Here is a 23,879-nt window from a genome sequence, read left to right as displayed (position 1 = left end):
TTAGGAAGTTCTGGTGTGAAGTATAAAACTTTAAAATAATTTGTCGTTGAATAATTGAGATTTGGTTTGAGTAACAAAAGGTAAATTGGCAACTGAAAGTTGAAAGGAACTTGGGCTATTTATAGGTGGTCTAGAAACATGTAACTCGATCAACTTAGTCTATAATTAATGTTTCTACTAGAGTTACTAAGTGTGTGTCTGTTATTTCTCTCTGATCCAAATAATATGGTCAAGGATGCAATCCACCATCTGATAGAAGTTATTTGGGTCAAGGTAGAAGTAAATTTATATAGTGTTCTATTTTTTTAAAACAACCACTGTTAACTGTTACAATTTATTGAAAATGAGTATATATGTATAATTTAATATTTGCAGACTAAAATTCTTTTGAGTTATAACAGTTTGAGTCATTCTATGTTATAGTTTAATCACACAGTGTTACCACCCTGGACGTGTTTAGGTGATTATATAAGTGTGTTAATGCTTTGCTCTGGATTTTTAAGATGAGATTTATATACTTAAGAATTAATGGGGGGAGAGCCCTGGGTGATACAGTTGGTTAAGCATCTGACTCTTGATTTTGGCTCAGGCCATGATCTTAGTGTTGTAGGATCGAGCCCCGCATTGGGAAATGCCCTCAACTCAGAGTCTACTTGCCCCCCTGCCTGCTCTCCCCTGCCTAATAAATAAATACATAAATAAAATCTTAAAAAAAGAAAAAAAGAATAGAGGGTTGGCCGGTTATATAATAATCGAATGAAGAGGATGACTAGCAAGTATAGGCCTCAGAAAAATGTGGGTTTGGGTAGAAAATTTAATTAGAAATAAAAAATAATACTGAGCCCCCCAAAAATCCTGCTGGTAGGTTGGATCTGACTCCGGCCCTGCTGGTTTGTGACCTCTCTCCTAAAAATCAAGGTGGTTGTTTCAGTTGTCTGTTGCTCTATAATATACCACCCCAAAATTTAGTGGCTTAAAATAAATTCAATAGGCATTTGAAGTTTACTAAGCAGGGTGGGCTGAGGGTGGACCTCACCAGAGGTTTCTTCACATACAGATTTGGTACCTGGGCTGGTGGGTAATTTCTTTGTGAGCCTCTCCTCTGCATGACTAGCGTGGGTTTCCTCTCCTGGCAGGAGTAGTAGTGAATCTGACTTCCTACACTCTTGCCGGCTTACCCAGAGTGAGCCTTCCAAGACATGAAGGGGGAACCTGCCGGGCTTCTTAGAGCCTAGTCTCAGAAATCAGTCAGTGCCACATGGCCATATGCTATTGGCTGGTTAATCCTAGGCCAGCTGTGGTCCAAGAGCATGGAGGAATAAGCGTTACCTCTTAGTGGGGCAATGGCTTGCATGAAGGAAGGCCATCTTTGAGAGTAAACCACTCGGATAACATCCCAGTCTGTGCCTGGCCCTCCCTGCCTTTTGGTCTTATTGCCTACTACTCTTACACAGAAATCTCTGTCCCCTGGAGCTTGACTTTTTATAATTCTTCACTAGTATATACACATTCTTTGTGTATTTATCCTTCTGCCTTGCCTTGTTAGGTAAGTTTATTTTAGAGAATCTTTTTATATTCATAGACTGAATGTCTTAAGGGGGAACTTAATTTTTCTTATAGTAAGCACTAGATGGATCCAGTGGTCTGTATGTGATAGGCATTCAACTATATTTGTGAATTGACTGATATTTGATATTTTGGGAGGGTTAGATTTTATTGTGTGGGGGACAATTTATTATATAGGCTTCTCTTCTTTACACAAGAACAAAAACAAAACTCGATTCTCAAAAACTGATTTTCAAAATAGGATCCAAATTTGATTTTGATTTTAGGCACAAATGAATTTGAATTTGAGAGGAATATAGTGCTGAGAAATGAGCTACTCCTTGTAAAGAATGTGTTTTCTCTCTTCCATATCGCCAGAGTTGCCAAAGGCCCTTGTTTGTTTACATCCAATGGTATTTTCTCCAAGGGGCTGTTGGGCTTAGATGTAGTGTTTTGGAGTACATAATATTTTTGAGATCACATCGTACGTACGGAAAACCTCCCAGAGGTGCTATTGAAATTAATTGCTAGTGTTGGAGCCACTTGTTTTTTCTAGTCTCAGTATGTTAGTTACATTTGGCTGTCCAATAACTCCGAACATCTAGACTTAACATAATCAAACAGCATCACTGTAGGATTTCTTTTCCTATTTAGAGACTTTTGCTTTACTAATGTATTACTAAACTTTCTTGGCCTCTGGCCACACTTTCTTCAAAGCAAGGAGGAAGATAAGTAAGTGGCCAGGACACCTTATGAACTCAGGGTGTGGAGTGTGTTTCTCTTAAGGAAAAAGATTTTTTAAACAGTACTTTAAGATTAGACAATGTTTCTCTTTCTTTAAAAATACTTCATATCTTCCACTTCCGGCTGCTCCTGTTTTTGTGAGAACCTACTGCATACATTCAAATTACTTGTCTATACAACTGATGATAATGCTTTATTTGTCAGGTCACTGAATTCCCAAGATTTTAGGATTGTTTTGGAGAAATACATTTTCACCCACTTTCCCATCCCTAGATGATGGATTGAAATTGTATCATTTCCATTTTTTCAGGCGAAAGAAAGAGACTAATCCCTTTTCAGCTTACTTTGCAGCTTGAAACTTGAAAGCAGAGTCCGTGTTAGGTGTCCTTAAAACGAAAAGCCCGTTCTAATAGCTTTTTACACATTTCAGTAGAGACTAATACTTCGTTAATCTGCGTAAAGCAGATTTCTTCAATAAATAAGCCAAAGTGTTAGCTCTCTGTTTCTGAAATTGTGTACGTAATCCAGACACTAGGTGTTCCATTTAGAAAAGATTTGTGTAGGGATGCCTGTGTGGCTGAGTCGGTTGGGCATCTGGCTCTTGATTTCAGCTCAGGTCCTGGTCTCAGGGATGTGGGATTGAGCCCCGAGTCAGGCTCCCTGCTCAGTGGGGAGTCAGTTTGGAATTCTCTCTCTCCCACCTCCCCTTCCCCCCACTCATGCATGCGCGCTCTCTCTCTCTAAATAAATGAATAAATAAATAAAAACTTAGAAAAAATAAGAAGGGTTTGTGGTGGTAATATTTTGGCGTAAGCCACGTTGGCTATGGGATGTCTTATAGCATGTAATATCTTAGCATGTATTGCGAATTCCTAAAACATTTGTAGCAAGAAGCATATTCCATATTTATTTGACCTAGTTCTTTCTCTTTTGGACAACACTTATTACCAATGTTCTAGGGAACACAAATTGTGAAATCTCAAAATATTGCTATCTCTTTATATGTAGAAAAATGTTAAAAATTGTATATTTTGTAGGAGGGGGAAAAAGGAGGGAGAGGAGGAGGAGAAGGAGACTTCTTTAAATCACGCTTCTGCTGGACACAATTCATTTTACCAACACAGTCATACCCTGTAGAATCTCTCCTTGGTGAACATGTTTCCATAGTAAGATGGTTTCTTGTTTCTTTTCTTTTCTTTTTTTTTTTTTTTAATTTATTTATTTGACAGAGAGATATCACAAGTAGGCAGAGAGGCAGGCAGAGAAGCAGGCTCCCTGCTGAGCAGAGAGCCCGATGTGGGGCTCGATCCCAGGACCCTGGGATCATGACCTGAGCCAAAGGCAGAGGCTTTAACCCACTGAGCCACCCAGACACCCTGGTTTCTTGTTTCTTAATATACAAACTATACAGAATGCAAGTTTTTTAATACATTTTTTAGTTTATGTGTCGATGGGGAAAATGTGTATGTATGCCTCCAAACCCAATATGTCATTTTAAACACATATGTTGGGGAAATATCTTGAGTTACATTTGTAGTATGATGTGGCCATCTTGGAAAACATACCCAGTGTCACCGCAGGAGGTATGTGCCGTGTCACTGCCTAGAAACAGCACGTAACCCTACTAATCATTTGATTTTCGTTGAACAGCATTTTAAGCATTTTCCACGTAACATGGTTTGTTAATTATGTATTGGAGGTTTACTGCGTGTTACATTTTAGAAAACCGGTTGAGGGTCTTGGATAGACCCTCATATATTGCTTTTTCCATTCCAAGTAATAGGACCATCTCCGTGTTTTCTTGCAGAACATTGGTTTTCTTCATGTCAGGATTACTACCGGTAAGTTAGAGAGACTAGCTTAATTTATTGACTCCTCATAACAACCCAAGCAGTAGGTGGGATTAGCCCCAGTTTACAAGTGATACGGTAACTTACTTTGGGTCCTGTAGCTGGTAAGCGGCAGAGCTGGGATTTGGACGTTTGGACGTAGGCAGTCTGGCGCTGGCATCTTCACCACTCGGCCATTCAGAGAGATGACTTGTCTCCAACTTATGTACACAGAATATGGTTTCTAGAAGCATGGACAGGGGAAGTTAAATTCTAGTAGAACACTTGATTAGTAGTTTGTGTGCATGTTTATAGCAAAAACTCTTTCCTTTTTGATGTTGAGATAAGGTTATGCCAATCTGGAGTCAAAGCAATTCACTGACAATAAAATAGGTACTTCGGGAGATCATTGAAACTACTTTCAGGCCCTCAGATACCCTCTGCTGCAATGAAGGAGTAAATAAATAGTTTTACTAAATTCTTCCATTTAGTAAATAATTTTGTGTGGCCTTGAGGTGTCTCTTGGCATTTTGTGGTCAGCTATTCATGTAACTGGGGCAAATTAAATCACAGAGGAAAAGAAAAGCAAATATTTATTGAGTACTCTATGTGCAGAGCCCTTTAAAATGGAATTTGTTTAATCCTCATAAGGTGAGAATTATTATCCTTTTCTTACAAAAGGCAGCTCATGTATGTAGAATAACTAGTCTCAGATCACACAGTTGGTACGCAGACCAGTTCCGAGGTGAAGCCTGGTCATTGTCTTTCTACTGAGAGGCGTAGAGTAAGTGCATTTCTCATTTTTCTCTCTTAAGGCATGTGTGTCTGAATGACTGTGAGGCCTTCATTCTCGGGAAGGATTTCTTCCGTGGCAGACATGATCTGGGTCTTTTAAAGCAGCAGCCTGGGCATGCCAGGGATGTAGTAGGAGCCACAGGGGCTCACGGGGAAAGGAAGATTCCTGTAGATAGAGTAGAGGAGAAAGCCCTTGGTGGGGAAGCCAGGGGGGAGGGGGAAAGGGGGGGGCTCTTTTCTCTCTCAGCGGGTGTTTATAAACCTGAAACCGTCTTCAGGTGCTCTGAGAATCTCCCAGAGGCAGGATGACACCGCAACAAGACATGCCTCTGTTAAAACACCACTACCACCACCACCATGGTCTTTGCCATTAGGTAGTTGTACTTTTTTTTTTTTTTTAAGATTATTTATTTGTTTATTTATTTGAGAGAGAGCGAGAGAACATGCACAGAGCTAAAGGGAGACACTGGCTCAACAAGGAACCAGATGTGGGGCTTGATCCCAGGACCCTGAGATCATGACCTGAGTCAAAGGCTGATGCTTAACCGACTGAGCCTCCTAAGTGCTCCTAGGTGGCTGTAGTTTTCTAGAAAAGCAGAATAATCAGTTTTTCCTTTGCCTCAGAAATAGGACAGTGAGACAGCTTGGGAGTCCATGTTGTCTGTCGGTATCCCCAGCCATCTGGATGGTCTTAGGATCATTTCTATTGCATGAGAAATTTCCTCTGAAATCCGAATGAGCATTCTCTCTAGCTGTGAAAGTGTGGAATTTCTCACAGTTGCTAAGAAACAATTCAAGGCATTCAAATACTTCAAGGGGCTACAAGGACATTAAAGCCTTGACCTACCACAGACTCAAAAGTCTCCAAATAAAATGTCCTATTTGGTGTTTCAAAAGCACTTTTGATTCAATTACTGAAGATATTTAAGACGGTGGTGAGTGAGGTTGGCTGGCTGGGGAACATATGCTTGTAACTATCTCTTAGCCATGGGTATTTTTCATAGCAAACAGGTTTTCTCAGCTTATAACTATTAACCAAATGATCACTTCCCCACAGCCCTCTCTGGAGCTTCTCCTTTGTAGGCAAAGTAATTTGAAACTTGCCAGAAAGCTGCAGGTTTGGGACTGCCTAATCCTTGGTCCTAAACCTAGACCTGTTTTATAAATAGCTGATTTCCAGGCCAAGGTGTCCCTGCATGACATGTTCCTGTAAATGTCCCGCTGCCACAAATTGCTAATCTTAGCAAAAACAGAATTCTGTGTCCTCTCAAAGTGCTCGCACTTTCCTAGGATGCCATTCCCGGGTCGCTTGACCAGGGAGAGTTCTTTGGGGGATGTCTGCCTGCTTTCCTATTTGTCTACGAGCAGTCTGTGCCTTTTTGAGCAACTTGACATCACATTCTCTCTCTGCACCTGGGCAAATGGTTTGCACAGAATGGTCTTATCTAAGTGCCCAGTGTGCAGATCAAGTGTGGGAGGGACAGAGGGGGAAAGAAGATGGGAATTGTGTGCCGCTGAGGAGCCCAAGCATGATGGAGTGCTTTTGAGAAGGGGGCCTCCTGAGGCCAGCTTCACCCCCTCCTAACCTGCCACCCTGGGAGAAGGAGGGAAGGGAGCCTGCATTTTGTAAAAAGTAAACCTTTCACGATATACAAACAAAATTGACAAAAAAGCCGGGGCAGCCCAGCCCTCCTGTGAGTCTGGTGGGCCCAGTGGTCTCAGTCTAGGGAAGAGAGATAGGCCTTCAGGGTCTTCAAGGTCAAGAACAAGAAAGTAGGCCTAGAGCCTGGAAGAGGATAGCAGTTGTGGAAGTGAAGGACAGTGGCTCTTGTCACCTTACAGGGTGTCAGCTAGTGTCAGCTCCGAGGCTGTGCCTGGGGCCTCCAAGGCACTGGAGGTGGGCTGCAGGACCGGCCAAGGACCCAGGAAGGCAGCTGTAGGCTGACCAGCAGCAGGTGCTCATAGAAATTACTAGAGCTCTTGGCTACAGGGAGGCATGTATGTGGCCACTTGGCAGCCTTCTGGGCCTGAAAGCAGACTATGGCGGGGCGGGGGGGAGATTACATGGATGAGCTGTTCGCCAGAGACCATTTGTTTGCTGCTGTTGTTGTGTGGCGGGTAGTTGACACCCCCTCCGTTATGCTTCCTGGGTATGTGGCCAGGGAAGCACACACTCTGATGTACTTTCTTTTGTTTTTTAATTGATAGCACTGAGATGAAAAATGTCTCTTATTAGATTTTGTCCTGGGAACCCTTGACCAGTGAGTTTGAAAGGCTGGAGAAAGCCAGTCTTCCAGTTTCCACCAGATAGCCCAATAATCCAAGCATCTTGAAGGAATTATTGAAAGGGTGAATTTCATAGGAAAAGCCAGCTTACTGAGCAAACTGGGAAGTTCACAGAACTCATTGTAGGGTAGAGAGAGATCATCGCAAAGTGATGGCTAAAGCAAGGGGTCTGCTTTGTTCAAGGTCTCCCTGCCCCCATCCCCATCTGCTGCTCTTTGAGTGGAATCGCCAGGGTTTCTAGGGCCTCAGCTGATAAGGGCTGGGGCCAAAGTCTGGGCAGTCCTTTATCAGCCAGTGTAGGGAAAGTGTTGGTATCTTTGTACTGTAGGTGACCATTTCTGGGTCATTCACTGCCTTGCCTCCACCTCATGTTCTCCCTACTTCTTCCCCCATCTCGTTTTTTTCTTAGTGAACTAAAGTCATGATTGAACAGCCTGTTAAATTGTGAGGGTTTTGTGTAGTAATAGACCATGTCTTACATAACTCATCAAAGAACAGCTTGCATGGCGTCCAATACACAGATGTTGAAAGTGCAAAGTGATTTTTCCACTGTGTTTTTGCGTATCATTGACATCTTTTTTTCCAGTAACTCAAAAGTAGTTTATATTGAATAAATGATAAGTGAATTTACAGTTTTGGAGATTTTAAGAAAACTTCCAAATGTTGTGAAAGCATATAAGATTGATCTGATCCCTAATTAATCTTCTAAATTGTGACATGTATGAAATCATAGGAGGAAATGTTTTCCTTCTTTTGGAGAGGAATAGTAAATGCTACGAATCTACCTAGTGCTTAACTGTAGATATGTATCCTCTTTCCCATGCATCAATATTTTCAAGGTGAATTTATGCTATTTAATATTTTATTTGTGTTACATCTCCGATAACAAGTGAACAAGGATAGTATTAACTTGTTTGAAAATGAGCCTTCTCTACAGATTCTAAAATTGTCCTTGAGAACAATGTAAACAATCAACTATTTCTTTACGGTCTGATTTGTCGTCATGTTTTATTGTAATTGAAACGTGAATCATTTTCTATTTGGGGAATTTACATATTGTATGTAGGGATAGATTACTTGACACGAAGGTAAAAATATCCCATTTTGGCATCAGCCATGTCAGATATTTAAGACTTTTTTATTTTAAGTATGTATCACCTTTGTAGGACTATATCTGGTAAGCATGTATTTAGTTCAGCAGTGGTTTTATTCATTTTAACAGCATGTGCCACTTTAGAAACTGCACATATGTGAGGATGATATTTGTACTTTATGAATAAGTCATTTGGCTTATTTTCATTTATAATTTCCATGCAAATTATTTTGTATACACATGTACATGTGGATTTACATGCACAGGAAATTGTATTGATTTCATGATGAATAAAATGTTACAAATGGACTGTTTGGGTAAAGCAATCATGTTTTCTGGTTACTAGCATTAGATTCATAATTTAAATTTCTGTTAGTTGGTTGGTTTGTTTATAGTAAACTCTAGGCCCAATGTGGAGCTTGAACTCAGGACCCTGAGATCAAGAGTCCCACGCTCTACCAACTGAGCCAGACAGGTGCCCCAATTTATGTAATCATTTTAAAAACAGACACTAACTAGTCCCCTTTTAAACTTAAATGACAAGTTGACTTAAATAGTCGAACCTCTGCTAGTTCCAGAATTCAGAATGGAAATATGAAGGCTGGGACACCGGGAGTGAGGGAGGTCTGGCAAGAATTGTTTTTCCAGGGATTCTGTTTTCTTAAGTCCCCATGAGAAGCAAATGGAAACGTGTGATTTTTCTGAGGGATGACACAGAGGATCAGAAAGATGTCTATATGTATGTGCTTTGTTTGCCTTCACACTTGCAGTGATTTCTGAAACTGTGCCAAAAGAGGGCATCTCTGGCAAAATAATGTGCACCATCCTCTGGCTTGCCTCCAAGTCTTATGGTGATGTTTTTCAAATGCAAAAACATGATCTCCCCATTTCCGCTTCCTGGGGGCCACTCTCCTCTTCATCAGAGAGGAGAATCCTTGAGTTTCAGCTGTCAGATTTCTCGTGTTCTGTTCATTCCCAACCTGCTGAAGAGGCCTTGGAGGCTCGGCTGGGAAGGGGGCAACAGTGGGAAGCGTAGCATCAGCCGCTCTGGTTCTGCTTGCTCTGTAAATTCCAGACATAGAAGAACAGCACATATGTTTTTGGATGTTAAGGAAGTACTGAGAATCTACCTCTTTTTGGTCTTATGACACTGAGATCCTCAAGGAGGTAGAAAGAAAAGAAGATTTTTATATCGGACAGTATTTTTTTTAAGATTTTATTTATTTATTTGACAGACAGAGATCACAAGTAGGCAGAGAGGCAGGAAGGGAAGGAGGCTCCCTGCCGAGCAGAGAGCCGGATGCAGGGCTCCATCCTAGGACCCTGGGATCAAGACCTGAGCCAAAGGCAGAGACTTGAACCCACTGAGCCACCCAGGCGCCCCATATCGGACAGTATTGAGATGCTGTGCACTTTGCCTTAGTCTCCCAAATCTCCGCAAGATGGGATCCTCATCAGCGGTAGTGGCTATGTTTGTTTTCATTACCTAGTGCGGCGGTTGTTAACAAGGGGACATCTTTAAAATACAAGCAAACAAGCAAGCAAACGGTGTTGTCCTAACTCCTTGAAGTTGATCAAACGGGTGCTTTGTGTTCTGTCTTACGCTACATGCACAGAGTGCTATTCAGAGCTAACCTCCTGCAGGGAGTTTGCAAATCTCTACTAAGGATGACATGCCCTATCACATATCTGTGCTACAGTGCGGGAAGTCCCGATCACTGTAGTAGAGGTTATGAAAACCCAGCCTTGTTATGGGTACTTTCAGAGGAAGGATATCTTACATTCAACTAAGAGGATCAGAGCAAGTTTTAAGTTTCAAGTTTCACCTTGTTAGAGTGGTTTAGGTAGGATTTGGTTTCGGGGAAAGAGCATTCTGAGGCAAAGGAGGTTCCTATAGGGATCGAGGGCAACTAACCTTAAGATGGGACACTTTGGCATAGATTATTTTGAATTAAAAGTAACCCAAACCCTGTAGAATCAGGAAAAGCTTTCTACCTCCCCTTTGGCTGCCTAAATTTACTTTGGAAAGAAGAGCCTGTACCAGGGAGAGAGCAATTAACAGACTCCCCTTTACCTAAGGAACTCATCTCCTTTCACCTTCTTGCTAATGAGCTTTCTCCCTTTGTATCCTCAGGTCCCTACTCCTCTCCTTAGCTCCTATAAGCTTCCTGTTGCCTCATTGTCTTCAGACTTTCAGGCCTGTGTAGATTCCCTGTATACACACCTATTAAATTTGATTTTCTCCTGTTAATCTGTCTCCTGTCAGTTTGATTCTAAGTCCAGCTAAAAGGACTGTAGGTTAGAGGAAAGTTTCCACTTCGGTACTCAGATGGGTGTTGATTGTATGAGGTTTATAATTTGGCTAGAGAACAGGATGCTGGAGAGAGGTGGAAGGGATGGCTGGAAGGGGAGGTTGAGGCCAATTTGTGGCAAGCCTCAAGAATCAGTCTTGACTGAAGAACTGGGATTTCTTTTGACCAGCGTTAGCTTGTGACCTTCCCACTTTGCAGAATATCCAACTAGCCGTGGATCTTTGGATCTACTGAGCTGAGACTGGTATAATGTAATGGCACTGTGGTGAAACGAGGGAGCTCTGGATTGTGTGACAGCATGGTTTCATGTCTTGAATCCTTCACTTCCTACTTATATGACCTTGGGCAAGTTGTGATTTCTGTGCCTCAGTGGTGGTATGAAGAGTAAATTAGGTAAAACACATAAACTCACTGCAACGAAAGAAACACGTTTGTCCCTGCTGAACTTCTTCGGCTATCTGAGAGAGCCTTCTCCATCTGTCCTAGCGTGAATGTAGCACCATGAGCCACGTGACCACACATGAGATGGTCAGCACAGGTAAAGATGGAGGTTAGAAGGAAGGGTGGTTTTTCCTAGGAATGTCAGTACCTACCTACAAGTTCATTTCCTATAGTGAAGTTTGCCTTCCCCGCACAAAATGCTTGTCTACCTCCTTCCCGAGCTCAGAAAAGAGAACGAAAGAAACATCCTTAAGCCTGGCCTACTCTGGTGGGCTTTGAGCCTGTGCCTGGGGTGCCTGAGGAACACTGCCCGGTATTCGAGGAAAGAAAGTAGGGCTTGTCAGTGCCAGACGAGCAGGAAGCACTTTCTTAACTCCCTGGGAGTGAGGTTTCAGCCGCAAACTCTGTCAGTAGACGCTCAGACCTTTGCATATCCAGAGTTGGCATTTGTAGTTTCTCCCATTCCCAGTAATAGGGAAGGTGGGGAACTGTGGTAGTTTACAGTTTCTCCAAGACCTGTGAACTAGAGTTGCAAGTCCTGAGGGGGTGATACAGAGAAGCCGATGCCAAACAATTGAGCATAATATGCCCTTAGCACTTGCATCTGGAAGTGATGAAACCATGTGCTTAGAAAGAATGTTTTTTGGGGGCACCTGGGTGGCTCGGTCCGTTAAGCACCTGCCTTCAGCTTAGGTCATGATCCCAGGGTCCTGGGATCGAGCCCCGCGTTGGGGAGTCTGTTTCTTCTGCTTCCTCTGCCCCTTCCATGCCCCCCATTCATGTTCCTCTTTCTCAAGTAAATAAATATAATCTTAAAAGTCTTTTTTTTTTTTTTTTTTAAAGGAGATGATTCAGTGAAAGTTGACAAGGCAACTCCCCTGACTTATGAAAGAAATGGGAATCTGGAGAAAACCAGAAGTTTGTTATAAATACTTAAGGGTTGAAAATCTGAGAATTTGGGAAGTTTTCAGGCCATATTTTGCTGGAATATCCAGGTGGTTGGCTTTCTTGGTATCCCAGAGAAAAGGCTGAGCTTGAAAGAAGTTAGTTTTATATGAGGAGCCAAGAGAATTCTGGATACGCCTCCGGCATGTGCCAGCTTACCCAATGGGGGAAACTTTGGCCTGGCATCTTACTGTTAGTGTGCTAGGGTAGAAGCTAAAGTCATTGCCCAGACTGGGGGGTGGGCTTTCTAGGGCTCCCTAATAATAGAAAGTAGAATTCTCAGAAAGCTTGTGTGAATGACTGGGAAAAGACAAACTCCCCAGGAGATGAGCAGCCCAGTCTGCAGAGGGCAAATATAGGTGACACCGTGGTCCAGGGAGATAGCAGTTACCACTGTGTGTGTGTGTGTGGTGTGTGTGTGTGTGTGTGTGTGCGCGCGCGTGCGTGCGCATGGCTGGGAGTTGGGGGGAGTTGGCTCTCATGGAAGTATGTATTTCAGTTTGTGCTGACACTTCATCCATAAGTGGATGACCCTGCTGAGAAAAGATTTTTTATCCCAAAAGGTGACTTGAGGAAATAATCAGAGTGTGGGCTCCTAGAGACTGGGTTGCACGATGGGAGATCTAGTTATTAGAGCCTTTTGTGAAATATACATTTATTTAATTTTCCTTTACTGTAGACTTTTTTCTTTTACAGTGAGTCAACTTGCTTTTGATTTTAAAAGTCGTTGTCAACACATTGGGCTTTTGAGTAAACAATTTTCCTTGGTGTCCTAGGGGAGGGCTTGAGCAGGGAGGAGCATGATATAGCTGGAGGAAAAAAAAAACCCATCCAGGCCTCTTACTCTTGGGATGCCGTTAATTTTGCGGAACTCCGGTATCAGATGTGTTCATCTCTGTATGTAGGTCAGGAGGGAAAATAAGAGGAAGTGGGAAGGAAAAAAGTAACTTTGTATTTTTGAATATAGCAAAACTGTCCAATGATTTCCAACATCATTTGCACAGTCTTTGGTTGCATCTAAGTATACGTTTTGAGAAAGTTGAGGCTTTTTCAGCACCTCACTCTAGGGTGAAAAGATACTGGTTAACTTCTGTACAGTGTCCTGTCGTTGCCTAGTACTGTAGTGTGTGCTTCACAATGTCCTGTATATGAATTTTGACTCCTGTATATTTCACAATATCATGAAGGTATCATCATGGTCTCTGTTTACAGTTGAGGATACTGAGGCATGGAGGTTAGGAGATTTGCTCAAGGCAACACACTAGGAAGGTCGTAGAGTTAGGCTCAGAATGCTGGCACTCTGGTTTCCGGAGCCTGTTGTCTTAATCACTGTTGCATGGCCATAGTCCATGAGCGGGGTTTGGGGGAGGAATAATGACCGTTGTCTGTTTCAGTGACCCTGCATATTGGATTTGCCCAATTTTCTTTGGAAATATCCATTCCACTTCTTTATCACCATGGGGTGCCTTATTTAATACTAGAAAATCTTAAGGGCTGATATCTTAACATAATTCTAGAAGGATTTTTTTTTTTTTTACAGATCTCAGTGAAAAATTCTTTGTGAGATTGGTCCTTGGGAGTGTCAGGCTTTAGGTTAAATAACTCACATAGTGGGCAGAAATCTCTTGGCTTTAGTGATTCGTGTGGCTAAAGTATGGTGAATCGGCATACTTCTGATACCTGTGGCGTATGTGAGAGTCACCAGATGACAGACCATTAACGTCTGTGGGTGTATTCGTGCTGTTTTTGAAGTGCTCCCAGTGTGCTAAAAGCTCTATGATACCTAAAGTAGGTGGACAGGTCGTGGGTGTGTGTGTGTGTATCCAAGAAACTTACAAATGAACACACAGCATTCTAACCTATTTAGTTATGAAGTTCCAAAAATTCTACCAGCAAAATAGCATTCCCATTAGAGGAAATTTGGAGAAATAAAAGCGCAAAGAAGAAAATGAAAGGTCCTTTATACCACTGCTCCACGGCTAGGCACTACTGAGCTTAACTTTCCCTTGGTATTTTTTTTTCCCCCCTACAGGCACATTCCTAGACATCCATGCTAAAGCAACAGTTTGTGTCATTAATAGGTTTTTATTTTCCCAGTTAAATTTTAACCAAGGTGTAGAATGCAGACTGTTTCGCACATGCCTTCTTGCTGGAGAGACCACAGACGTGGAGCTATTTATAGTGGTTCTTAGCTATCTTATGCATCATTTCTTCCTCTCTTACTTCCTCTGTGCTACTGGCAGTCCTGTTGCTGGCCTGCATTTTCTCCACTTGTGACATCTGAGTCATCACTGTCATCCCCCTCCGCAGGCCTGCTCAAGGAGCCCCTTACTGAGCTTTGTTATGCCCCCGCCCCACAAACTTTCTCAGATAGGCACTTTATTTATTAGCTGCTCCAGCCCTAATCTGTACTTCAACCATCTCACGTTGTCAATGCCTGTTTCTTGGCCTCTAGCTCCTGCACTTTCCAATCCACACTCTAAAAAGTCATTTTCTCACTGGTGTTTTCTCAGCCTTGCTTTCTGAGCAAAACCCCTCCCATGGTAACACCTCTGTATTACTTCCCAATTCTCCCAGCATCGTTTTTAAGATTCTTGGTGCCGTCCTCCTTCCCCTCATCCACTCCCAGTTTCGCAGGCAGAGATACACCTTGCTTCTTGTGTTACGTTGTTAAACGTAAACCAGGCTGGCCCTGGTGAGAACCTGAAGCAGGGAGCGGCTTTGTCATCCCCAGCCTGGTCTTTGTTACTTTTTTGATCCCTTAGAGTCTCTCTCTCCAGTTTGTTATGTGGTGTCTTCCTCGCGCTGTAATGTACACTTCTTTTTATGTATTTCTTTTTAAGATTGATTGATTTATTAGGGGGGAAGGGGCTGAGGGGGAAGGTGAGAGAGTCTTCTGCAGACTGTGTGCTGAGCGCAGAGCCCCGGGCGGGCTCAATCCCATGACCCTGAGATAACGAACTGGGCTGAAACCAAGAGCTGGACGCTTAACCAACTGCACCACTCAGACGCCCCTATGATTCACACTTCTTACCAAATATGAAAGGCTCTGATATTGGTGGCTTATACTGAAATGAATGCGATCACCTTCTTTTATGTGATCAAGTGTCTTTGCTGGCGTGCAGCTAGTGAAAGCGTTTCTGAAAATGCTGTTCTTTGGCAAATAAAAAGTTTGCAACTCTTGTGTTGATTCCCTTCACCCCAAAGTGATTTTTTTCTTTTTCCTGGAGTATGCAAGACTGGAAATAACTACTTTAAACCATAGGAAAAAGGAAAAAAAAGGAAAGGAGATGCAGAGGCAGGAGAGAGAGAAATAGAACAGCCAATGGGAAATAGTAATATTATCGAGCTATGTCCTTTGATAAAAATGTCTTATTATGAGTTTTTCTTTGATAAAATGCTTTATGCGAGCGAGGTCTTCAAGAACAGCACATTCTCTTTTGTATTTTATTGTGTAGTCCCTTGTGTTCTCAGCTACAGGTTTACATTTCTTGTATGTGTCTAGAATGTTAACCATAAAAGCATTGGACGTGATGTTTTCTCTATCCCCACATCTCCACATCTCGCTAATGTGAGACATGCCCTGTACACGCTGTACAATCAGTCCGCGATTGCTGGTTATGTGACAGTGTTTGCAGGCACAATCATCTTTCTTTGTGTCCCTAAGGTGTCAGCCTAATGTGTTACCCAAATATGAAAGAATCTGACTCTCAAACACCGGCATCAGCAATCCGTATTTCCACTGCTATCCACACATAACGACATGCGGTTGTCCAGGAGATTTCATTTGCACCCCGTGTTGGTGCAAATTGACTCCTCTTGTGCTGCTGTTTGGTTCCTAGACCTCCTCTGTTGCTTTGGGGACTGGGCCAGAAAGGGAAGTAGCCCAAGGCCAAAGGGAAGTAGCCCAAGGCCACATGGAAATGAGACAAGTGTGCATCAGTAGTCCTGTTACCATATTCTGGCTCAGCAAAGAGAAATTGGACAGGTTGCTTCATATTCCAAAGCTGGGGTTCTCTTGTTGGTGATCTGACATGCCTTCATCCTTACACCAACATTGTCCTTGCCTTGCTTCAACCAAAACTGCGGAGGGGAGAGGAGGGGCGGAAGGACTTTGGTCCAGAAAATATGATAGGGATTGATGCAGTGTCTGCTTTCATATAATCTCCAGAAGCCCTGCCTTTTAAAAATTCTGTGATTCTGTAATTTCAGTGTGTTCTACGGGCACAATTGTTGCATTTTAAATTTAGTAAGTTACAACGAGTTCTGTAAGAGAATGCAGGTTTTTCACTGCTGTGGAAAGATACTGCATGATGAGATAATGGAGGAGACACAGTACCCATTAGGTAGCTAGCTGCCTGTCACATCGGCTATCTGAGGCAAGCTGATAAATGATAATCTATTATCATATATAGATTATGTAACTCATGAGATTGCTCACCATACTCTTATAGCACAAGAGAGTGAAATTTAAATTTTTTTTTAATGTCTTTAGACTGTCCCATGGTGCTTGCCCTACATGAGGTAACCCTTGAGTAAACTGTGGGTTTTAGTTTATTATTCATTTTGCGTTTGCTTTCTTGTGGCTGTATTTTAAGCCAATGCAACAATGAAATGTTTTGTTTATTCTTTTTATGAAAGCAAAAAATGTTATTAGTTTAAATAAAGTGGAAATACATTTGTAATGGTGTCCTAGGATATGAGGTGTGTCTTTATTCCTGCTTGAAAGGCTAAGCATTTATGTATGGGTGCAGGTCTGGAGTGGGAAGAAAGGAGATGAGGCTTGTATACACGCTATTATTGATTCATGTGAAATATTTTACATCAAAATGTTTTCATTTTTCAGGTCCGACCTTATATATTAACAATCTTAAATACTTCTGAATAAGAATTTTAGCTAAGGATCACTGGCTTAGTGGATTCTAGAATAACAATTTTTCCATATCTGGGTGACCAGATAACGAGGCAGGCAGAATTAAATTGGTCTGTGCTATTGTTCTAGTCAAATGGCTTGGTCAGGAAAGCAAAGGTTTGGCCTAGCCTCCAAGCTGTGGAATTGCTAAAGTACAAAAGGCATAATACCTCCTCGGTGATTTGACTGAAATCTTTTTTTTTTCTTTTTTTTTTCTTTTCCTGGAAATCTGGAGGTTTTTCTCTTCCACTCTTCTTGTCCATATGATTTTGGCCTTAGACTTTTTTTCCTTTTTAAAGTAATCTCTACCCACCCAGCATGGGACTCAAACTCAACAACCCTGAGATCAAGAGTTCTGTGTTCTACCAACTGAGCCAGCCAGGCACCCCTGACCTTAGACTTAAGTATCTGCAAACAAGACTTCTGTAGTTATAAAAGAGTGGCTATAACTGAATGTCCCCAGCATGAATGCCCATGTCACTTTTCTTATTCTAGAGACTAGGTAAGTTCTGGCTGCAGAGTTCCACCAGAACTATGCTTCTAAAGATTCCAAAGAACCAGCTCTGTGTTGGGCTGCCTTGCTGAACATTTTTGGGCTCTTTCTCCCCATACTGAATATAGTAAAGAAACAAGCCAGAGTCCTGAAATGGGTAAGTGAAACTTAAAGGAGCTGTTTTGCCACGATATTTGAGGTTATGACTAAGGGGGCAGAAGAGAGAAAAATGGTAAATATTACTTTTAGTGTGTATGGTCCTTTCCCATCTCATTTAACTAAATTATCCCTATAAATACACGGATGTAGCAGAGGAGCAAACAGCCTTGCATTTCGGGACCTGTATAGAAGCCTGAGAACTCTTCAGATGTGTTTGGAGCAGAGCACACTGTAAATGCTCTGTTTTAGTCAAGCTGGCTTTTCTCCCCTTGTCCTTTTTCTCTCTTTGTCTTTCTATGTGGGTTGTGGCCCTGTGATAAAGACTCCTAAAGATTTAAGGCCCTAATTCTCAGAATCTGTGAATGTTACCTCATTTGGAAAAAGGGTCTTCGGAGATGCAATTCATTTAAGGATTTTGAGATGGAAGAATGTTCTGGGTTATCCAGGCGGGCCCCAAATGCAATCACCATCATCCTTAGAAAAGACAGAAGAGGGCAACTTCACAGACACGCCCAGAAGGCACGTGAAAATGCAGGTCCCAACTGAAGTCATGCATCCTGAGCCAAGAGCCAGGGAATGCTGCTACCAACAGATGCTGGGAGAAGGCAAGGAATGGATCTGGAGGGAGTACAGCTTCATTGTCACCTTGGTGCCAGTGATCCCAAGTTTGAATGCCTTGCTTCCAGAATTATGAAAGAATAGATCTTAAGCCACTAGTTTGTAGTAATGTACAGTCACATGGAACTAGGACAGTAGGGAGAAGAAAAGTGAAATGGAAAGCAGCTGGGCCAGGAGGACTATACTATTAAATTTAGTTTCCAGAAAGAATCTCCTTTTATTCTGTACATACTACACTTTTGATGCAAGCCTAGTCTAGTTTATTTTAATTCTGATCATCCTATTAACTTTTCAGAAGCAACATTCTTTTTTTTTTTTTTTTTAAAGATTTTATTTATTCATTTGACAGAGATCACAAGTAAGTAGAGAGGCAGGCAGAGAGAGAGAGAGGAAGGGAAGCAGGCTCCCTGCTGAGCAGAGAGCCCGATGCAATGCTGGGTTCCATCCCAGGACCCTGAGACCATGACCTGAGCTGAAGGCAGAAGCTTTAACCCACTGAGCCACCCAGGCGCCCCGAAGCAACATTCTTAACTGTGTCATGCATGCTTGTCTGTATTCCCAGCATGACCACATTGGGGATCCTGTTTGGCTTGTTCCTGATGCTATCTACATGGCTGGGTGCATAGTAGGTTCTTAGTAAGCACTTTACAGATGAGCACATGCTTAAGTGTGGCTGTCTCTTAATCAGGGCTCCAGGCTGCTTTTCCAGCATTATTTCTCACTATTCCTTTTTATGTTCTTGCCAAGAAAAAAAATCAAGTTGGTAAGATATAAATAATGAATTATAACTACAGTTTCCCTTATGAATAATAGCTGTCCAGATGACAGATGGCACGAGAATGGACTGATTCTATAATATTAATTGGAACATTTCGTTACATCTTTAGGAGAAAGAGGCAAATTAGGGCAGATTAAATGTAAAGATTTGTTTAAAAATGTACTTTGAAGTGTGTTTTTTGGATCAATATAGATAAAATCCAAATGTATTCTGTGCCTCCAGCCTTCTACAGAAGCAGTTGATACTCAGAATAACATCAGTGAGGCACTGTTCCTTCGAAGATGGGATGGTTTTGAACTAAAACTTTTAAAAACATTATAAAACAAGTGCTGAAACAAAAGGAGTTTATAGTAAAATGATTGTAGGAAGCTGAAATGAACAATTCACTTGGTGAATTCTGAACCGTTCCTGGCCTCTGGAAGTAGTTTTCTGCTTAGGAACTGCTGAATCTTGTACTCAGGAACAATAGCTTCTCTAAGACAATCTAGTGAACACGATGACTGATTCCGTTTCCCCCACTTTTCTGGTGAAATATGTCAGCACTTAGAAATGTTTTAAAGTGGCTAATGAATACACATAAATCCGACATCTGGATTCAGAGGTTTAATTTAAAGAAGTTTAAAATTCCAAAACCCAAGCCATACTCCAGACTAATTAAATTGCAATTCTCGGATAGGTCAGTGGCATCCGGATTGACTGATTGATTGACTGGTTGAATCTCCCAGCACATTTCAACGTGCAGACAAGTTTGGAAACCACTATACTAGACTATGGTCACACCAGCGATAATTATGATCTACTACGCAATCCATATTAAAGTTTCCATGGTGTTTCCCCAGGTTCCTTTTTATAGGTGTTTCGTTTTCCAAACTGCAGTGTATTTGCTACATAAGGACAGGGATTTTTGTCTGTTGTGTTCACTGCTGTATCCCCAGTGCCTAGAAAAGACACTAGTGCAGAGCAGGTGATCAGAAGACGTGTAGGTTGCAGGAGTTTCATCAGTGACTCCTGCCTCTTGCTGGGCATCTGTTGAGTGCGTTGGATGTGTGTGAGCAACATCTTTACCTGTGCAGTTTCTTTTCAGCACACATGTGTCACCCTGGATTTAGAAGAAAGATTGATGGAGAACTGCAGCTTTTCAGCCAATGATACATTTAGGTTCAAATACATGCCCAGAGAAGTAAGGTGGAATTTTATTTCGTGCTTTGTGTAAACATTGCTGGAGAGATGGGAAAGGGCCCACCTATATGGATCCCGGGGGTTCAGTGGCACATAGTTTGATTCTGCCTTCTTCCACCCTTGGGAATGCCCTCCCTCCCCCATGGGGAGCCTAGTGTTCTTGTATACACAGATTACCTTTTCATTTTCTTATCTCCATGGGCTTAATTCTACTTTGTGGAAATGTGAAACATAATTGGTAAACAAAATATGGATAGTACTCCTACACAAGTTTTTGTTTTGTTTTTATTTATTTCAGAGAGAGTGCATGCACAAGTGTGAGTGGGAGGGGAAAGGGCAGAGTACCCGCTTAACAGAGAGCCCTGGGTGGGGGCTCAATCCCAGGGACCTGCGATCATGATCTGAGCCAAAGACGGCTTGACTGAGCCACTCAGGCGCTCCACATACAGAAGTTTTATGTTTTATCCTTAAGTTACTGCTATCTTGTATTCCTTTTTCCCTTCTCACATTAAAATTACTCCTAGCTTTGATGGAGTTTTGGATTTTGGGAGCAAAGGTTTTTGCGGGGACAAAGAATCATGGTCCTAGGAAGAAGCAAGTCCTGAATGGCATTGGGAAGAGACAAGAAGATGGGGAATATGTGTCCAGGGAAAGAACCAGAGAGCCTCTCTCTCTTATTAGTAACAAGATTCTGAACAGTGTTTTCATCATTGCTGTTTTTTTGTCTGTCAACGAATACTCCCCAAGCACTCAACATTCGATTTTAGGCTGGCTCTAGGAGTTTGAAGAATAGCCATGTACGTCTAATCTAACGAAGAGGTAGACTCTAAGTGCTTTAAAACAGCGCCTTATTTCTCTTAGAGCCAGAATTTTTAAGTTGTTATGCTTAGTGAAAGTAAGAGTTCACCAGAACAGCTAAAACTAGCTACTCATAATTAAAAGTATCACTTTTATGAATAAAAAAAGGTGATGAATATATTGGCTAATGAAAGTAACTATTTAAATTCAACCTTTGGCACTAGGACCTTGACAGTCTCTTAATAGAGTTTCAGATCTGGCCTTGTGATTTACTTATTTGGTTCAGAGATATAAAAATTCAATGGTATTATTGCCTCTGAATATTCTATTTTCCTTTTTTAAAAATTTTTAAAGTACGCTCCACGCTCAGTGTGGAGCCCAACACAGGGCCCAAACTCATGACCCTGAGTTCAACACTTGAGCTGAGCTCAAGAGTTGGATGCCCAACTGACTGAGCCACCAGGTACTCCCCCCAACCCCTACCACTTTTGAATTAAGAAAATGCACAAGTAGTTCTTCATCTGTTTTCAGATAAATCACTGTTTCTTAAATGATTTTCAAGGATGATGCTTTTACATTTTAATCCTGGGGACTTCAAATGTCATTTGGCTTAACTCTTTTCCACATGAGCAGACAGAGGTTGGGAGAGCTAAAATGGTGGTCGGAGGGAACCCACAGCTAGCTGGTAATGGAACCAAGAACAGAACCTACAGTCACTGTTGAATGTTTATTTTATTTTTTAAAGATTTTATTTATTTATTTGACAGACAGGGAGAGACAGCAAGAGAAGGAACATAAACAGGGGGAGTGGGAGAGGGAGAAGTAGGCCTCCTGCTGAACAGGGAGCCCGATTCGGGGCTCAATCTTAGGACCCTGGGATCATGACATGAGCCGAAGGCAGACGCTTAATGACTGAGCCACCCAGGCACCCCAAGTGAGGAATGTTTAATGGCAGTCAAGGTTACTCACACACAGCTGGTGATGGAAGAAACAGAACCTGGAATCCCTGATGAGTGTTTTTAAGTAAAGTGCCTGCTGCATGCCTTTTATTTATTTATTTTTTTTTTAGGCATTCTGAAAAGTATTACTGCAACAGGGGCACCTGGGTGGCTCAGTTAAATGTCTGACTTCAGCTCAGGTTATGATCTCAGGGTCCTGGGATCGAGCCCCATGTCAGGCTCCCTGCTCTGCAGGGAGTCTGCTTGTCCCTCTGCCCTTGCTCCTGCTCATTCTCTCTTTCTCTGTCTCAAATAAGTAAATAAAATCTTATTTTAAAAAAAAGGAATATTAATGCAACAGTCTAATATTAAAATTCTACAAAGTATAGTACCTATTTGGAACCCCACAGATGAGTCCATCTTCATAAAAGATCGTAAAAGACTGTTTTTAACATGAGCTCTGACTTGGGAGATGGCAAGGGCATGATAAGCAGGTTCATGGCATACACACAATTTTTAATTTTTTTATTTTATTTTTTTTGAGTTGCTGGTTGATTTGGGATAGTTTGGTGGTTTCACACACTTGTGAAGATTCAAGGAGTACCTTAAGCTGTATTTAATGGATGACTCCATGCTGTAGTTTCTAGAGGTAGTATTTGACCTGTTGGTCCTGCTGCAGCTCATGGTGCGAGGTGTGTGTGTGTTTGAACATTTATAGAATGAACAGTACTTACCACTTTCATGTGTAAGCAAACATTGACTACAATTGCCATAGCTGTATTTCCCGTCTGCCACAGAAACACTGACCGACCATGTCAGGTGTGAGAAAGCTTGGCCTCATCTGCTCTCCATTCTCTCCCATGTTTCTCACCATTCATCAACACCCTCTGGAGTGTATCCAGGAGAGAATCAGAGCCTTACGCTTGATATACCACATCAAGTGCCCGACCTCAATGGTACCAACCAGGGTTTTTTGGGTCTATCTGTTTTATACTTGTACCAGAAATGAGAGCTGCCATTAAAAATGGTCTCTGTCAGGATGCTGGGGTGGCTCAGTTGGTTAAACATCTATTACTCTTGATTTTGGCTCAGGTCATGATCTCAGGGTTATGAGATTGATTCCCATGTTGGGCTCCATGCTGGGTGTGGAGTCTCTCTCCTTCCTCCCACCCCTTCCCTCCCCCACTTGCTTGTGCATGTGCTCAAGTGTGTTCTCTCTCTCTCAAAAAAAAAAAAAATCTCTGGCCCCTTATTGGTCAGTCCTTAGATGGGATCTGATTGCTCCTTCAGTGGTAGGGCAAGCACAAGCAGAGTGGAGTGGCATAGGGGGTGTGGGTAGCTGTTGGTTGAACTTGGAGTGGGAGTTGGACTGGCATTGAGAGCAATTGATTGGCAGTACAAGTAGTCCTCAGGACATAGGGAAGGGGATTGATCATAAAAGAAACAAGAGGTATGGAAAAAACAAGTCTCTGTTTCTCATTCCTTCTGAAATACTTTCTCATATCTCTTAGGTCTGGGAACCAAGGCTGCTTCCTTGATTATAGATCCATTTGTATAAATTAAGGAAAAGAGCAGCAGGTAGCTGTGCTGGGAGAGAAGCTCCTGAGAGAAATGCCAATCTTTTTGGATGTCTGTGGTAAATACTTACATGGAGTTGTCCAGATTACAACACCAGGTAGTGGAGTGCTAAAGCTGTTCCAACATCCATTCTCATTGTAGATGTGGACGTTGAGTTCCAGGGACCCGTAGCCTGTGTCAGACTGAACTAACCTTCATATTGTCACTCAGCCTCTTTAATTCGAGGTTGGAAGCTGAGGGGTTTCACCGCCTGTGTGAGTGGAAGATGCATGGCCAGATCCAGGTCTTCTGCAGAGGGTATAACCTTGTTCAGTTCCTTAACCACTTTGTCCCTCTGTTCCTCAACTGGAAAATCAGAAGAGTAAGGTTGTTGTGAGAAGGAAATGCAAAAACACCATGCAAATGCTGAACCGAGTTCAGCTGACAGTGAGAGCTC

The 23,879-nt window shown here is 42.1% G+C and overlaps 1 protein-coding gene across 2 annotated transcripts in view; it reads left to right on the top strand.

Annotated features, from left to right (window-relative positions):
* The window catches only part of LOC111147806 (Rho GTPase activating protein 18), a 127,877-nt gene that overhangs the window by 11,826 nt on the left and 92,172 nt on the right, over positions 1-23,879 (top strand). The window lies entirely within an intron of this gene.

This window comes from Enhydra lutris, unplaced genomic scaffold, assembly GCF_002288905.1.
Source record: "Enhydra lutris kenyoni isolate GAN:26980312 unplaced genomic scaffold, ASM228890v2 scaffoldscaffold17, whole genome shotgun sequence".
NCBI lineage: Eukaryota > Metazoa > Chordata > Mammalia > Carnivora > Mustelidae > Enhydra > Enhydra lutris.
This window is presented reverse-complemented; position numbering and strand designations above follow the sequence as displayed.